At 41.8% G+C, this 18,782-nt stretch overlaps 1 protein-coding gene across 1 annotated transcript in view; it reads right to left on the minus strand.

Moving 5' to 3' along the window:
• LOC118492061 (serine/threonine-protein kinase WNK2-like) overlaps positions 1 to 18,782 on the minus strand; it is a 44,351-nt gene that overhangs the window by 12,817 nt on the left and 12,752 nt on the right. The gene's annotated exons all lie outside the window — the stretch shown is intronic.

Genomic DNA, 18,782 nt, shown 5'->3' on the forward strand with positions numbered 1-18,782 from the left:
AAAAGCATTTCAAAATACTATCAATCCTGCTGATGGGAAGCTAGCACCAAAATGGGAAGGTCCCTACTTGATTGAAGCTGAAGCAGGAAAGGGGGCATACAGGTTGCTAACCATGGAAGGAAACTTGTTACCAAGAGCCTGGAATGCTGTTCACTTAAAGAAATATTTCATGTGAACATGATCCTTCATGCATGTGATCCTTACATTGAAGTATCCTTGAAGGGTCCCGGAGATATCAGTAATCCTTACTCTGGTAATATGCTTATCCTAAAACTATTGCATTTTCTTACTTTTTACCTAAGGATAAGGACCATGTATCCTTCATCCTCTACTCACAAACCATTTGAGTTATGATAGTTCAGGTATCTTCAGCAAATCGTCAAAGATCTCCAAAAGCACCACAGATCCTTGGGTCCAACCCCAGTTATCCTTGGGATTATCCCCAGTTTCCGCCAGCAGCGCACGATGATCCTGGTATAGTTCACGTCTTTGGGACCAGTACCCACTTTCGGGGCTGACAACCTCATCGTACTGGCTATACTTAGGATCCTACGTATAATGGTAGACGTACCATACATCCGTTCCTAAGGTTTCTAACGTTTTCACGTTAGCTAAGGTTTTGACATTTTCATGTCACTAAGTTTGGATAGTTGCCAGACAGGGCCATACTCCAGTTTACATACGATCCTTTGGGCTTGTCCCCAGTTATCCTTTGGGCTTGTCCCCAGTTATCCTATGGGCTTGTCCCCAGTGATCCTCTGGGATCATTCTCAGTTATCCTTTGGGCATGTCCCCAGTTACTAATTTATCTTTTACATTGGCTTAGTCCCAAGTTATATCTCACTTTTCAGGTTTTGGAAGTCTAAACATATAAGGGTCCTTAATCCTTATTAACTATCAAAGTCTTATCTATGATTGTCTTGATTGAAGGTTAGGATCCTAACGTGGATCCTCAGGTATGATCCTTGACTATTTTTGATTATACTCTTTATCCTGGACCAACCCTTATACTTTGACAACCGAACCTATGATCCTTGAACTAAAACACTTTGAGAATTTTCAATATGAGGATATTTGATCTAGGATCATATCCTAAGTTTATTAAACACTTTTTCAACTCTTGTTATTTTAACAAATATAGCAATTGAGAAATAAGAGGATTATTGAAGGATAACAACACAAGATAAGCCAAAAAGATTAAAGTTATATTATTAAACAAAAGGATCATTAACCCATTCAAAAAGTTGTCAAAATTGCCAACCCACATTTCTACCAGCAAAACGTGGCCCGTCCACATGGGTTGACAAAGGGTGTCCATTGTCTATGCGCTCTTAGCATTGTGCAGGGAAATAAAAGCGGCAGGATCACAAAGGCTTCATCCCCCAAACAGAGGATCCCTCCACCTTTTGCAATCCTACCTATTGTTCAAAGGATCCAGGATCCTTAATCCTAAGAAACTATTGTTCAGAAATTACAGACCATAATTGCTTCAAACCATCAACAACCACAAAAAACCACTACCAAACCTAAAAAATTGGGCTCCGGCCTAGTCAACAATATCCATCATCGCCCAATCATGCAGCCTACTCCTTTGCTGCTTCGTCACCACCAGCATCTCCACCTTGATCCTTCTCAGCACCACCACCTTCCAGCATGGGGATCTCCTCAGCCTCATCCTCGTCCTCCAAGTCTGCCAGCCTTGCCTTCCAACCTTCAACATCCCACGAGCTTTTGTCAAAGGTAGGATCCTGAGCCTCCTCGGCCATCTGAAGTTGTATCTTATACATAGCAATTGCCGCGGAGACCTTAGCATCTTGGGTGATCTCCTGCTTCTCGTTATCCATATCGATCAACCTCTGAGCAGCCTCAGCCTTCATGACCCGGAGTTCCTTCTCAAGATCTCCTATCTTGAGATCCTTTAACACACCCATTTGCTGGAGATCGGCAATTTGGCTCTCCTGGTCCTCAACATGGCCAAGATAGGTCTCAATCTCGGCAAGTTTCTGCAACAGGAGAAAAAAGATAAGCTTAGGATCAGATGATCCTCAAGAAAGGCAGGATACACAAACAGGATATGCGAGACGGATAACCAACAGGGGCAGTGATCCTTACTTCATTCACGTAGCCGAGGAATTGCTGACGGAGGAGGGGAAAACCCTGGAGATCATCTGAAGCCTTCCTCTTCTTCCCTTTGCCTCGGATAGGCGCTTTAGGAGCTGATGCTGAAGGACTGGCAGCAGGAGCCTTCTTCTTTGAAGACGTGACATTGGCAAGATCACTTATCCCAAATTTGGAGGCAGATTTAACAGACCTGGCAGATTTTCCAGCACCTACACAATTCAAAAACAAGATAAGTTCCCTTGTTAAATTAAATACTTTTACATAAAACTTACTTTCTATGAGGATACTTACTTGACATTGTGGCAGATGCAGAGGATATCTCTTGAGAATCTTGGATAGTGATTTGGAAGCTTCTAACTTCAGGATCAAGCTTTTTAAAAGCTAACACTCTCTCTTTTGCAGCGGGGGTTAATTTCAGACGAGCAATGGAAATAGCTGCATAAAAGACAAAGAAAAAAAAAGACATCAGTGATCCTCATCATATGAGACAGGACTGATAGTGATCCTTCGAGGATCCTCTGCCCTACCATGAGTGGCCCATTCCTTGGACAGATCCTTCCCATCCGGGATGGAATCCCTCTTAACAAAGAAAAACCGACGTTTCCAGTTTGTATCATTCTTAGTAACTTTGAAGATTGGGTGATCCTCCCCAGCTTTCCGTTTCAACAAATATCGGTGAGAACCGAAGGTGGTGAGATCGTAAAACTCAGCTAACTCCGCCATCCCCAGATCAATCCCTTCCTGCTCGATGATCCTCTCGAAGGTATAAAGAACCCTCCAGATCATCGGCATAGCTTGGATGTAAGAGATGCCGGTTAAGGAAAAGAAAGACTGGGTAAAGTCTGGAAAAGGATACGAGTACCCTATAGCAAACGGGGTAGCAGGAAAAGCCACCCAGACATCCGAGACAAAGTCGCTCAAAGCAGTAGGATCAAAGGATTTAAAAACGGCATTCGCCGGAAAGCAATGACGAATTTTGTCTACGTGAGCATCACTAAAGCAACACCTCTCCGTAGGAGAATCCTTGATAATCCCCTGGCTTTTTAAGGGACTATCCTTCTTGGAATCCTTGTGCGGAGAATTCCGGAGCAACATGTTTGGAACAGAAACAAAGTAGAAACGGAAAACAGAGCAAAGAGAGTAGAGAGAAGAAAAAGAGAAGAGGAGAGTACCTGATCGATCTTCGGTGTAGAATATAAAGGGAGTGTATCTCGAATTTAAATACAAACTGATCCTCACCCTATCTCCTATTTATAATCATGATCTGCAGGATTGTCACATCTCTGACGTAATGATCACAACGGCTAGTCCGAGCATAACGGCTAGTTTCTTGAAGTCGCCCGTTAGAGATAAGATCGAAACAAAATATAACTCGTCTATTTACAATTAACTCCTTATATTTTGGGGGCAATTGTTAGGGCTGGATTTTTATTATAGGTGATCCTTACACATGATCCTAACCAGTGATCCTTGTTTCTTTGGCAGACAGTGATCCTCAGCAGAACTTCAGGATCAGGATCATGGGACATTATGGTGATCCTCATACTAACGGCCACTTCCGCTCAATACAATATTGTTTTACAGGAACATCTAGCAGGATATGCTCTAAACATCATGATCCAGGGACGCGTCTTCACAAATATGGCAAGAGCTTAATTGAAGATAGACGTTGCACAGGATATGGAAACTTGGCTTGATTTATGGGCGGCTATTTAGGCTAGATTGTATCTCATTTCTAAAGGGGTAATGAGCTGAATATTAGTCCTTTTACCTAAAATAAGTCACCTACACTTGTATAAATACCACTCTTCCCCATTCGGAAGAACACACACGACATACAACGCAACTCTCACACACTTAGACACCAAAAGCAATAGTGATCCTTGTACTCAGCTCATTATCATCCAAAGTTGTAAACATATTTTTGTTATATTGAAGTTGGTGATCGGTAGTTGCCATCACCCGAGGTTTTTTATGCCGGAGATCATTCATTGATCAAGGGCTTTTTCCTCGTATAAATCATCGTGTCTTTGCATCTTTATCACAGAAGTGATCCTTTACTTTCATAATTAACCAAGCATCATACCCCGTTTTCATAAAGTTTGGTTACATTATCCTTGTGTGATTTTTGACCAAAACACCCTCCACTTTCCATTTTTCTTTTGGACAACGACCACATTGGCTAACCATTTTGGATATTTTACCTCTCTGATCATACCTGCTCGAAGTAGTCTCTCTACTTCTTCTTGGATAATGGCATTCCTTTCCGGTGCAAACTTCCTCCTTTTTTGATGGATTGGTTTGATAGACCTGTCAATGCCAAGTTTGTGAGTAATAATATCCTTAGATATACCTGTCATATCTTCATGTTTCCAAGCAAAGGTAGATTTTCTTCTTTTGAGGAAGGATATTAAGTCTTCTTTCATCTTGCCAAGGATCCCTAATCCGATATAGATTTTTGATTCAGGATCACTAGGATCCAAGAGGATTTCGTCCACATCTTGTTCTCTTGCCTCCAAGACATTCCTCGGAGGATACTGTAATTGCTATTGCTCCCTTGGCTTCGAGGTTGGCTTCATGGATGAGGTATAGCAATCCTTAGCCTCTTGCTGATCACTGTCGATCTTGATTATCCCCCATGGGCTAGGGAGCTTCACACATTGATGGTAGGTAGATGGAACTGCTTTCATGTCATGTATCCAAGGCCTGCCAAGGATAACGTTGCAACAAGATAAACAGTCAATAACACAAAATTTTTGGTAATTATGTAATCCTTCCACGTAGATTGGGAGTTTGATGTCCCCCAGAGTTTTCTTCGTTTCCCCACTGAATCCTACAAGCACGGAGGATCTTGGTATGATGTCTGATTCTGGGATTCCCATCTTCTTCAGGACATCAAGCTGGATAATGTTCACTGAGCTCCCTCCGTCAATAAGGATCCTGCGGACAAAATGGTTAGAGATAAAGAGAGTGATAACTAAACTATCATGGTGAGGATCCTGAATGTTAATGCGATCATCCTCATCAAATGTTATCATCTTCCCTTCTGAGACACTTGAGGTTCTAATAGGCCTTTCTCCATTATCCATTTTTGATTCTTTTGCATGTCTTTTGGCCGCTGAAAAGGATGTACCACAAATGTCTGATCCTCCGGATATAAAGTTAATCACTTGTGCGTTTGCCGGAGGTGCTGGAGCCTTTTCAGGGATCCTTTCAGGATCCTGGGTCCTTTGCTTTTTTCTCCCCAACAATTCTTTTAGATGCCCCTTGCTTAGCAGGTATCCAATTTCTTTTCTTAAGGCTATGCAATCTTCAGTTAGATGCCCAAAATCCTCATGGTATGCACACCATTTGGACTTATCTTTAGTCCCGGATGGTTTATCATTCTTCCTGGGCCATCTGGCTTTTTCACCTAGATTCTGCATTGCAAGGATCAGTTCATGATTATCAACGGAGAAACAATATTCTGAGATTGGAGGATAATCTTCATCATCCTCTTCCTGGTCAACAGCATGCACATTCTTGTTCTCATTCCTATGGTAGGATTTGAATTTGTTGCTCTTGAAGGAGGATCCTTGCTTCTCCGGTTTTGAGGATCCCACTTGTCTCTCCTGGATCCTCTTGTCATCTTCTAGCCGGATAAACCTGAGTGCTCGAGTTCTTACTTCATCTAAATTCCTGCATGGTGTCATAACAAGATCATCATAGAATAATGAATCCTTAAGCAGTCCCATTTTGAAGGCTTCAACAGCCGTAGCCATATCCAAGTTGGGAATGTCCAAGGATTCTTTACTAAATTTAGTTATATAATCCCTTAATGATTCATTATGATTTTGAGTTATCCTGTACAAATCGCTAGTTAATTTTTCAAATTTTCTACTACAAGAGAATTGGTTATTGAATAAATTAACTAAATTAGCAAATGAAGTAATAGAGTAGGGGGGAAGACTTAGCAGCCACTTAAGAGCTGATCCAGTTAGAGTGGATCCAAATCCTTTACATAGGCATGCTTCCTTCAACTTTTCTGGGATAGGATTGATTTCCATCCTTTCCCTGTATTGTGCTATATGCTCCTCTGGATCCGTTGTGCCATCATACAGCTTCATGGTAGGGATATGGAACCTTTTGGGTACCTCTGCATCACAAATTGGTGGTGCAAAGCGAGATACCTTGTGGCTTCCATCTGCAATCTCTGGGATAGGCTTGACTACCCCTGGAACACTTGAGATCATGTCCTTTAGTTTCTGTAATTCCCTTGCCATAGCATGATTGGTACCTGTATCCTGCATGAATCCAAGGTTAGTGGTAGGATAATTATTTAAAGTGTTACCTCCCATTGGGTTCAAGTTAGGGAATCCATATTGCTGGGATTCTGGAACAACGGAGGGACCAGTGGAAGCAATGGTCTGCATTGGAATGAAGTCCCCTTGATGGACATCTAGACTTCCTATTTGCAAACTTTTTAGGGATCCTGGCATCTGTAAGGATCCTGGTATCTGGGATGATCCTGGAACGAAGGAGGATCCGTGAACCTGGGATGATCCTGGAACAAAGGAGGATCCTTGGCCCTGGAATGATCCTGGAACAAAGTAGGATCCTTGAAACTGCTGTGCCCCCGGATAGGCTCCCGGATTCATGAAGGATCCCATGTATTGAGGATAGGATCCTATTGGCTGAAAATGTGAATCTGATGTCTGAGTCATTGCTGCCGAGTTGAGACGTGATCCTCTTGACTCCCCTATGATTTGCACCCTGATGGCTGGGAAGTGATCATTGGAGTATCGAAGCTCAAGGATTTGGGCATCAGTGGAGAATGATCCTCTGCCGCTTTCTTTTGTCTTTTGAGGTCTCCAATTTCCCTGAGGATCCTTTCGTTAGTTTCATCTTGCCGCTGCATACGATCCTTCATCTGCAAAATTAAAGCAAATACATCACTAGTACTGGGAATAGAAGAATTCATAGCAGAAGAAGATAGAGGTTTAGAGAAAGTGGGAGTTGATCTCTTCTCAGTATTTTTCTGAGATCCTGCCGGTGGAGGAGGCAAGGTGATCTGTGATGAGGTGACTGCAGACATCGCCGTGGATGTGTTCTTCAATGATGAAGCCATGTAACTCTTTGAAATGATTTCGAACAAAAGATTTTCTTATGAATGAAGCACCAATTGCCCCACGGTGGGCGCCAAACTGTTTTGGTCAAAAATCACACAAGGATAATGTAACCAAACTTTATGAAAACGGGGTATGATGCTTGGTTAATTATGAAAGTAAAGGATCACTTCTGTGATAAAGATGCAAAGACACAATGATTTATACGAGGAAAAAGCCCTTGATCAATGAATGATCTCCGGCATAAAAAACCTCGGGTGATGGCAACTACCGATCACCAACTTCAATATAACAAAAATATGATTACAACTTTGGATGATAATGAGCTGAGTACAAGGATCACTATTGCTTTTGGTGTCTAAGTGTGTGAGAGTTGCGTTGTATGTCGTGTGTCCCCTTCCAAATGATGGAGAAGTGGTATTTATACATGTGTAGGTGACCTATTTTAGGTAGCTAAACTAATATTCAGCTCATTACCCCTTTAGAAATGAGATACAATCTAGCCTAAATAGCCGCCCATAAATCAAGCCAAGTTTCCATATCCTGTGCAACGTCTATCTTCAATTAAGCTCTTGCAATAATTGTGAAGACGCGTCCCTGGATCATGATGCTTAGAGCGTATCCTGCTACATGTTCCTGAAAAACAATATTGTATTAAGCGGAAGTGGCCGTTAGTATGAGGATCACCATAATGTCCCATGATCCTGATCCTGAAGTTCTGCTGAGGATCACTGTCTGCCAAAGAAACAAGGATCACTGGTTAGGATCATGTGTAAGGATCACCTATAATAAAATCCAGCCCTAACACTAGGGATGGTGGAGCTGGCTGAGCTTTATGATCTTACCACGTTTGGTTCTCATCGATACTTGCTGAAACGAAAAGCCGGGGAGGATCACCCTGTTTTCAAGGTTACAAAAAATGATACAAACTGGAAGCGACGCTTCTTTTTTGTCAGAAGGGATACCATCCCTAATGGGAAGGATCTGCCCAAGGAGTGGGCCACTCATGGTAGGATAGAGGATCCTCGAAGGATCACTATCAGACTTGTCTCTTATGATGAGGATCGCTAATGTCTTTTTTATCTTTTGTGCAGCTATATCCATTGCTTATCTTAAGTTAACCCCTGCTGCAAGAGAAAGAGTTTTAGCTTTTAAAAAGCTTGATCCCAAAGTCAGAAGTTTCCAAGTCACCATCCAAGATTCACAAGAAGTATCCTCCGCATCTGCCACTATGTCAAGTAAGTATCCTTATAAAAAAGTAAGTTATATGTAAGACTGTTTAATTAGTGAGGGAACTTATCTTGTTTTGATTGTGTAGGCGCTGGGAAATCTGCTAAGTCTGCCAAGTCTGCCTCCAAGTTTGGGATTGATGACCTTGCCAACGTTAAGTCTTCGAGGAGGAAGGCTCCTGCTGCCAGTCCTTCAGCTTCAGCCCCTAAAGCACCTATCCGGGGTAAGGGAAAGAAGAGAAAGACTTCTGAAGATCTCCAGGGATTTCCCCTCCTCCGTCAGCAGTTCCTTGATTATTTCGACGAGGTTAGGATCACTGCCCCTGTTGGTTATCCTGACAAGTTTAAGGATGACTTGTGTCTGATGTTATTTCCTGTTTTTCTTGTAGAAATTCACCGAAATGGAGACTTATGTTAACCAAGTTGAAGATCAGGATCGTCAAATTGCCGACCTCCAACAGATGGGTGTACTGAAGGATCTCAAGATTGCCGATCTTGAGAAGGAGCTTCGGGCTACTAAGGATGAGGCTGTCAAAGCATTGATCAACTTTGACTATGAGAAGCATGATATCACTCAGGATGCTAAAGTCTCTGCCGCGATAGCTATGTACAAAATCCGACTGCAGATGGCTGCAGAGGCTCAGGATCCTTCCTTCAATAAGAGCACATGGGATGTTGAAGGCTGGAAGGCAAGGCTGGCGGAACTGGAGGACGAGGATGAAGCTGAGGATATCCCAATGCTGGAGGGTGGTGATGCTGACAAGGATCAAGGCGGAGAAGCTGGTGGTGAGGGAGCAGCAAAAGTTTGAGCTGCATGATTGGGCGATGATGGATATTTGTGACTAGGCCGGAGCCCAATTTTTTAAGCTTGGTAGTGGTTTTTTTTGTGGTTGTTGATGGTTTGGAACAATTTATGGTCTGTAATCTTTGATCAATAGTTTTTAGGGTTAAGGATCATGGATCCTTTGAACAATAGGTAGGATTACAAAAGGTGGAGGGATCCTCTGTTTGGGGGATGAAGCCTTTGTGATCATGCCGCCTTTTAATCACCTACTAAGACCGCATAGACAATGGACACCCTTTGCCAACCCATGTGGACGGGCCACGATTTGCTGGTAGAAATGTGGGTTGGCAATATTGACAACTTTTTGAAAGGGTTTAAGATCCTTTTGTTTAATAATATAACTTTAATCTTTCTGGCTTATCTTGTGTTGTTATCCTTTATTCATCCTCTTATTTTCCAATTGTTTTAGAAATATATTTGTTAGAATAACCGAAGTTGGGCAAATCATGTTCAATAAATTTAGGATATGATCCTAGATCAAATATCCTAATTCTGAAAATTTTCAAAGTAGTTTAGTTCAAGGATCATAGGTTTAGTTGTCAAAGTGTAAGGGTTGTTCAGGATAATGAGCATAAACAAAATAGTTAAGGATCATACCTGAGGATCCAAGTTAGGATCCTAACCTTTACTTAAGATAACCGTAGATTTTAATGGATAATAAGGATTAAGGACCCTTATGTGTTTAACTTTGAAAACCTGAAAAATGAAACATAACTTGGGACTAAGCCAATGTAAAAGATAAGTTAGTAGCTGGGGACATGCCCAAAGGATAACTGAGGATGATTCCAAAGGATCACTGGGGACAAGCCCAAAGGATAACTGGGGACAAGCCCAAAGGATTGTATGTAAACTGGAGTATGGCCCTTATTGGCGACTATCCAAACTTAGTGACATGAAAATGTCAAAACCTTAGCTAACGCGAAAACGTTAGAAACCTTAGGAACGGATGTATGGTACGTCTACCATTATACGTAGGATCCTAAATATAGCCAGTACGATGAGGTTGTCAGCCCCGGATGTCACACCCCAACCGATGGCGGAATCATCGGGGCGCGGCACTGAGCGAAACAGATTGTTCAGAAGTTTCCACAACAACTATCATACAAATTCAGTTATATAACACGTCCCATACCGTGTCCCAAATAAATAACAAGTTATCATAGAAATCAACTAAACAAGTTGGAGCTGTTCCGACAACTCAGATTTTAATTATTACAAACCCAAATTAAATATTGTTTGATGTTTCTGAGACCCCTAAATATGGATCCTACTGACTACAGGTGCCAGTACAAGATCTACAGATAACTATGGCCCTGGAGCAGATACATGGACAAGGACCATAGGTTACGGGCTCCTAGAAGCTTATTATTGCCTCGCTTCCCTAGCAAGCTAGTAGCTTAAACACCTGTCACATACGTTAAAATAAAGTCAATACATATAATGTAAAGGTGAGTACACAAGTTTGATATAGCATATAGAGTTCGAATAGTTTACGCATAACTAAGCACGTACACAAGGGGAAACGATGCATGTAAATTATCAACGAGGGACCATCGATACCAACGACTTCGGGTTGACTGTCCGAGACAGTTCGCAATACATGATTACCACCGTAATCCATGCAAGTGATTGTCCTTAGCAACCCCCGTGTGAACGGGTGCCGAGTCCAAACTATAGTACTATGTTGCTAAAGCAGGTAGATAGCACTCCACGTGTAAACATAATAAACAGCAATCATTTAGACAAGTAGCACATGCAAATAGGTTAGCGTTCAAATAGTTTGTGTTATTGTGATTTTGATAGTTTACGTATGTAACACCCAAAAGTGCTAAAAGCAAAAAGGGATCGAGTATACTCACAGTGGTTGATTGTGGATTGAAGGGAGCACTGAGAATTGGTTAGCCTGAATAGTTCGATAACAGTATGATGAGTAACGCGGAAAAAGTAAGCATTGGATATTGGATCGAGTAGGCCATTCGATCGGGCGGCTGGTTCGATCGAGTGGGCTGTTCGATTGGTTTGAAAGTCCGTTCGAACCTTCCCATTCGATCGGCCGGCTGGCTCGATCGGCTGGTTCTTTCGAGTGGATTGTTTCTTCCTTTGATGAGAAGGATGTGTTTGTGTATGATGGTTTGAACTTTTGAAGTTTTTGCAGCATTACCTTTCAAGCTGGCCGATCGATCGGTCTGTTCGATCGGTTGGCCCAACCGATCGGTTAGCATACTTCATTAGGTTAAATTGCAATGTGTCACTCGATCGGATGGCATGCTCGATCGGGTGACATTCCAATGTTTCGAAAAGGGTTAAGTGTTGAAGTGTAATATCTCATGATTCGATGAGTAATGTTTACAATCGAGTGGCTCGATCGATCGAACAGAACTCTGTCAACATTACACTTTGTGAGTTTGTGGGCCTAAGTGCTAGTCGATCGGTTAGCCCGGTCGATTGGCTGGTGTTGTTCGTTCGGTTGAGCTGTCCGACCGGACAGCCTAACCGTTCGGCCAGCATCCTGACCTGGTTAGCCTATCACTTAACACTTGGTTATTCCCGTTATTTGGTGTGATTTGGAGATATTTTGATTACGAGCTGAACCATAAAACCTCAGGCCCTACTTGACTCACTGACTCGAGCAGGAATCACCCAAGTCCGGTCAATGGGTGTTTCAGAACCTAAGTTTATCGCTTAACCCGAAATCGGTAAATCTCATGGTAGAACCCGAATCTTGAACCATGTGTTTGTTTAGGGTAGATTATAAATCGGTTCAAGCTTCGTTTTCACCGGTTTGAGTGTAAAAGAGTTGAAAGATAGATGAAAACCCATCTTCCAATCCTTTTCCACCGTGAAATGTTAAGATCCTTGGTAGATTTTAGGTTATTTGTGTGGAAATCGGTTAGATCTAAGTTATTCATGGTGGATTGATGCCAAAACTTGGTGTTCTTGGAGAACACCATGATGACATCACCCAAGAACTCCTAAATCTTGGTGATTTCACGGTTGAAATTCAGATTTCGAAAGATAGAAAGGTGGAGAATCACTAGATGAACAAAAACGTACAAAGATTAGAGTGAAATACTTACCGGATTGAGAGAAATCTGAGATTTAGCGAGAAAAGAAGGCTGGTCGGTCAGAGCTTTTCCAAAAGTGGAAAGTTTGACAAGGACAGCCCTATTTATAGGCTTCCAAAAGAGGAAAGGTCAGCTTGGTCGAGCAGCATTCCTGATCGAGTGGGCTGCTCGATCGAACAGCCTGTTCGATCGGCTAGTCTGCTCGATCAGGTTGTCCTGTTCGATCAGGTTGTCCTGTTTTGAGCGTTTCGCGACGATTTTTGATATTTCGATTTCGATGGATGAGGAGTAGAGTAGGATAGAGTTTCTATTCAAATTACTTTTAGTCCCAACTACTATATCTAACATACAAGCATCCTTACAACCTATTTTCAAGTCGGTTTCGATTGAGTTTGATTATCCTTCGAGTCTTGATAGATTTGATTGATTCACCACACACTTTAACATAAAAGTAAGCATGCACAGGTAACACGTAAGGCACACACACGTATAAAAGCATTAAAATAATCCTCACTTGAGCTCGATGATTGATTCGGTTAGCTTGATTATTAATTGATTAGCTTTATTGCATTGTTACTTCCTACTATTCACAGTCGGTCGTCGATTCACGGTTCGATTATCGGTCGATTAGTTTGGTTATACAACACTTACTCAACATAATATGAAAATCAAAATGAAACTAAAATAAAATAATCTTTATTGATCTTTAATTCCAATCACAGTCAACACTTGACTTTGACTTTGACTTTTGGAAAACACGGGGTGTTACACCGGAAGTGGGTACTGGTCCCAAAGACGTGAACTATATCAGGATCATCGTGCGCTGCTGGCGGAAACTGGGGATAGTCCCAAGGATAACTGGGGTTGAACCCAAGGATCTGCGTTGCTTTTGAAGATCTTTGACGATATGCTGAAGATACCTGAACTATCATAACTCAAATGGTTCGTGAGAAGAGGATGAAGGATACAGGATCCTTATCCTTAGGTAAAAAGTATGAAAATGCAATAGTTTTAAGATAAGAACATTACCAGAGTAAGGATCACTGATATCACCGGAATCCTTCAAGGATACTTCAATGTAAGGATCACATGCTTGAAGGATCATGTTCACATGAAATATTTCTTTAAGTGAACAGCATTCCAGGCTCTTGGTAACAAATTTCCTTCCATGGTTAGCAACCTGTATGCCCCCTTTCCTGCTTCAGCTTCAATCAAGTAGGGGCCTTCCCATTTTGGTGCTAACTTCCCGTCAGCAGGATTGATAGTATTTTGAAATGCTTTTCTCAACACCATATCTCCGACTTGGAACTTCCTTATCCTGACATTTTTGTTGTAAGCACCAGCCATTCTTTGCTGGTAGCTTGCCATCCTTATCCTAGCCAGATCCCTGATTTCCTCAATTGTATCCAAATCCTGAGCAAGGATTGCAGCATTCTCTTCAGGATCACGAGCACTTGTTCTAGCAGTTGGGACCACCATTTCTGTTGGGATCACTGCTTCTGCCCCAAATACTAAAGAGAAAGGTGTTTGACCAGTGGCATTCTTGGGAGTTGTCCTATTAGCCCATAGCACATAAGGTAACTCCTCTGCCCATTTCCCCTTCTTGGATCCTAGCTTCTTCTTCAGGTTGTTGATGATGATCTTGTTGGATGATTCTGCTTGACCATTGGCTTGTGGATGAACTGGTGTTGATGTTATCATCTTGATTCCCCAACTGTCACAAAAGTTAGTGGTTCTGCTTCCAATGAATTGGGAACCATTATCACATACAATTTCAGAGGGAATGCCAAATCTAGTTATAATATTTCTTTTAATGAAGGATATGACTTCCTTCTCTCTGACTTGAGCAAAGGCTTCAGCTTCTATCCACTTAGAAAAGTAGTTAGTCATGGCAAGCATAAATACTTTTCCACCAGGTGCTTTAGGAAGCTTGCCAACTATATCCATTCCCCATCTCATGAAGGGCCAAGAAGATGGTATTGGGTGTAAAAATTCAGCTGGCTGATGGAGGATATTGCTGTGTCTTTGGCAAGGATCACACTTCTTAGTATACTCTACAGCATCCCTTTTCATGGTTGGCCAGTGGTATCCTGTTCTAAGGATCCTTGAGAACAATGCTCTGCCCCCAGTGTGGTTTCCACAATCTCCTTCATGGAAATCTCCCAACACTTCTTCAATTTCAGGATCCTCGATACATCTCAAATATGGTCCTGCAAGAGATCGCTTATATAATACATTATTCAAAATTGTGAATTGAGATACCTTAATCCTGAAAGCTCTAGGATTTTCTCCCATCAGAATCTCCCCGTGTTGCAAGTATCTCATGATTGGTGAGATCCATGATCCTAAATAAGATTGAGCTTCTTCACTAGGGATTACTGCAGTATCCTCTTCTATTTCCATGGCCACCTGATTTTCAATAGCAGGAGCCAGGATATGGATGATAGGGATACTTATATCTTCTGGAATCTTCAAGGATGATCCTAGGTTGGCCAATGCATCAGCCTCTGTGTTCTCCTCCCTTGGTACCCGTGTCAAGCTGAAAGAAACAAAAGAGAGTGCCAATTCTTTGACTATCTCTAAATATTTGGTTAGTTTTTCACCTTTAACAGCATAGGATCCATTAAAGTGATTAGTGATCAATAATGAGTCTACATATACTTCAAGATACTTTACCCCCATATCCTTAGCAATTTGTAAGCCAGCAATTAAGGCTTTATATTCAGCCTCATTGTTAGTTGCTTGGAACTCACAGGCTATGGAGTGGGGTATTATGTCCCCCTGTGGCGATTTTAGTAGTATTCCGAGCCCTGTGCCCTTAACATTTGAGGATCCGTCAGTATGTAATATGCAAGGATCCTTGGTTTCATCCAGCTGCTGGACCTCCAATTCTGCTTCCTTTTGTAGATCACTACTGAAATCAGCCACAAAGTCAGCTAGTGCTTGGGATTTAATGGCTGTTCTTGGCTCATATCTAATATCATGGGCACTAAGCTTCACTGCCCACTTAGCCATTCTTCCTGACATCTCTGGTTTCCTGAGGACATTCTTAATTGGAAAATTAGTTCTAACAACAATAGTATGGGTCTCAAAATAATGCCTTAACTTAGTGGATGCCATGATTAATGCAAGAATAAGTTTTTCGAGGTGTGAGTACCTGGATTCGGCATCAAGTAAACTTTTACTTACATAGTAGATAGGATATTGTGTACCTTCGTGATCCTTAACAAGGACAGCACTTACAGCGGTTGAGGATACCGCCAGATATAAGGATAACACATCTCCTTTTTCAGGTTTCGTTAATGCTGGTGCTGCGGACATATATTCTTTAAGGGCTTGTAAAGCATTCTCATGCTTCTCAGTCCATTCAAACTTCTTGTTCTTCCTTAGGATATCGTAGAATTCCTTACACTTTTCTGAGGATTTTGATATGAACCTGTTCAGAGCTGCTATCCTGCCTGTTAGCCTTTGCACATCCTTAGCGTTGGTAGGGGACTTGATATTCACTAGTGCTTTAATTTGCTCCGGACTTGCTTCAATGCCCCTCTGAGTCACCATGTATCCTAGGAATTTTCCTGCCTTAACGCCAAAATGGCATTTTGAAGGATTAAGCTTCATGTTGTAATTATCAAGGATATCAAATGCTTCTTCCAAATCCCTTAGGTGATCCTCAGCTTTCTTTGACTTGACTACCATATCGTCTATGTATACCTCCATAGTTTTTCCAATTTGATCTTTGAACATCATATTCACCAGCCTTTGATATGTTGCACCTGCATTTCTTAGTCCAAAAGGCATGTCAATATAACAATATAAACCGGTTGGGGTCATAAAGGCTGTATCCTCTTGGTCGGATGGTTCCATCTGAATTTGTTGGAATCCAGATGATGCATCCATGAAGGTCAACAGTTCATGCCCCGCCGTTGCATCCACCATGGAGTCAATGTGGGGTAATGGGAAAGGATCCTTGGGACATGCCTTATTCAGATCAGTGAAATCAACACATACCCTCCACTTTCCATTTTTCTTTTGGACAACGACCACATTGGCTAACCATTTTGGATATTTTACCTCTCTGATCATACCTGCTTGAAGTAGTCTCTCTACTTCTTCTTGGATGATGGCATTCCTTTCTGGTGCAAACTTCCTCCTTTTTTGATGGATTGGTTTGATAGACCTGTCAATGCCAAGTTTATGAGTAATGATATCCTTAGATATACCTGTCATATCTTCATGCTTCCATGCAAAGGTAGATTTTCTTCTTTTGAGGAAGGATATTATGTCTTCTTTCATTTCGCCAAGGATCCCTGATCCGATATAGATTTTTGATTCAGGATCACTAGGATCCAAGAGGATTTCATCTACGTCTCGTTCCCTTGCCTCCAAGACTTTTCTCGGAGGATACTGTAATTGCTATTGCTCCCTTGGCTTCGAGGTTGGCTTCATGGATGAGGTATAACAATCCTTAGCCTTCTGCTGATCACTGTCAATTTTGATTATCCCCCATGGGCTAGGGAGCTTCACACATTGATGGTAGGTGGATGGGACTGCTTTCATATCATGTATCCAAGGCCTGCCAAGGATAACATTGCAACAAGATAAACAGTCAATAACACAAAATTTCTGATAATTATGCAATCCTTCCACGTAGATTGGGAGTTTGATGTCCCCCAGAGTTTTCTTCGTTTCTCCACTGAATCCTACAAGCACGGAGGATCTTGGTGTGATGTCTGATTCCGGGATACCCATTTTCTTCAGAACATCAAGCTGGATAATGTTCACCGAGCTTCCTCCATCGATAAGGATCCTGCGGACAAAATGGTTAGAGATAAAGAGAGTAATAACTAAACTATCATGGTGAGGATCCTGGATGTTAACACGATCATCCTCATCAAACGTTATCATCTTTCCTTCTGAGACACTTGATGTTCTAATAGGTCTTTCTCCATTATCCATTTTTGACTCCTTTGCATGCCTCTTGGCCGCCGAGAAGGATGTACCACAGATGTCTGATCCTCCGGAAATAAAGTTGATCACTTGTGCATTTGCCGGAGGTGCTGGAGCCTTTTCAGGGATCCTTTCAGGATCCTGAGTCCTTTGCTTTTTTCTTCCCAACAACTCTTTTAGATGCCCCTTGCTCAACAGGTATCCAATTTCTTTTCTTAAAGCTATGCATTCTTCAGTTAGATGCCCGAAATCCTCATGGTATGCACACCATTTTGACTTATCTTTAGTCCCGGATGGTTTATCATTCTTCCTAGGCCACCTAGCTTTTTCTCCTAGATTCTGCATTGCAAGGATTAGTTCATGATTATCAACGGAAAAGCAATATTCGGAGATTGGAGGATAATCTTCATCATCCTCTTCTTGGTCAACAGCATGCACATTCTGGTTGTCATTCCTATGGTAGGATTTGAATTTATTGCTCTTGAAGGAGGATCCTTGCTTCTCCTGTTTTGAGGATCCTACTTGTCTCTCCTGGATCCTCTTGTCATCCTCTAGCCGGATGAACCTGAGTGCCCGAGTTCTTACTTCATCTAGGTTCCTGCATGGTGTCATAACAAGATCATCATAGAACAAGGAATCCTTAAGCAGTCCCATTTTGAAGGCTTCAACAGCCGTAGCCATATCCAAGTTGGGAATGTCCAAGGATTCTTTACTAAATTTAGTTATATAATCCCTTAATGATTCATTATGATTTTGAGATATCCTATATAAATCACTAGTTAATCTTTCAAATTTTCTACTACAAGAGAATTGGTTATTGAATAAATTAACTAAATTAGCAAATGAAGTAATAGAGTAAGGGGGAAGACTTAGCAGCCATTTAAGAGCTGATCCAGTAAGAGTGGATCCAAATCCTTTGCATAGGCATGCTTCCTTCAACTTTTCGGGAATAGGATTGATCTCCATCCTTTCCCTATATTGTGCTATGTGCTCCTCAGGATCCGTCGTACCATCATACAGCTTCATAGTAGGGATATGGAACCTTTTGGGTACCTCTGCATCACAAATTGGTGGTGCAAAGCGAGATACCTTATGGCTTCCATCTGCAATTTCAGGGATAGGCTTGACTACTCTTGGAACACTCGTGATCATGTCTTTTAGCTTTTGTAACTCCCTGGCCATAACATGATTGATACCTGTATCCTGCATGAATCCATGGTTAGTGGCAAGATAATTATTTAAAGTGTTACCTCCCATTGGGTTCAAGTTAGGAACAGTGGTTGTGAATCCAAATTGCTGGGATTCAGGGATAATGGAGGGACCAGTGGAGGCTATGGTCTGCATTGGAATGAAATCCCCTTGATGGACATCCGGATTTCCTGTTTGCAAACTTTTTAGGGATCCTGGCATCGGGAAGGATCCTGGTATTTGAGACGATCCTGGAACAAAGGAGGATCCTTGAACCTGGAGT

The sequence above is a fragment of the Helianthus annuus genome, chromosome 5 (assembly GCF_002127325.2).
Source record: "Helianthus annuus cultivar XRQ/B chromosome 5, HanXRQr2.0-SUNRISE, whole genome shotgun sequence".
Taxonomy (NCBI): Eukaryota; Viridiplantae; Streptophyta; class Magnoliopsida; order Asterales; family Asteraceae; genus Helianthus; species Helianthus annuus.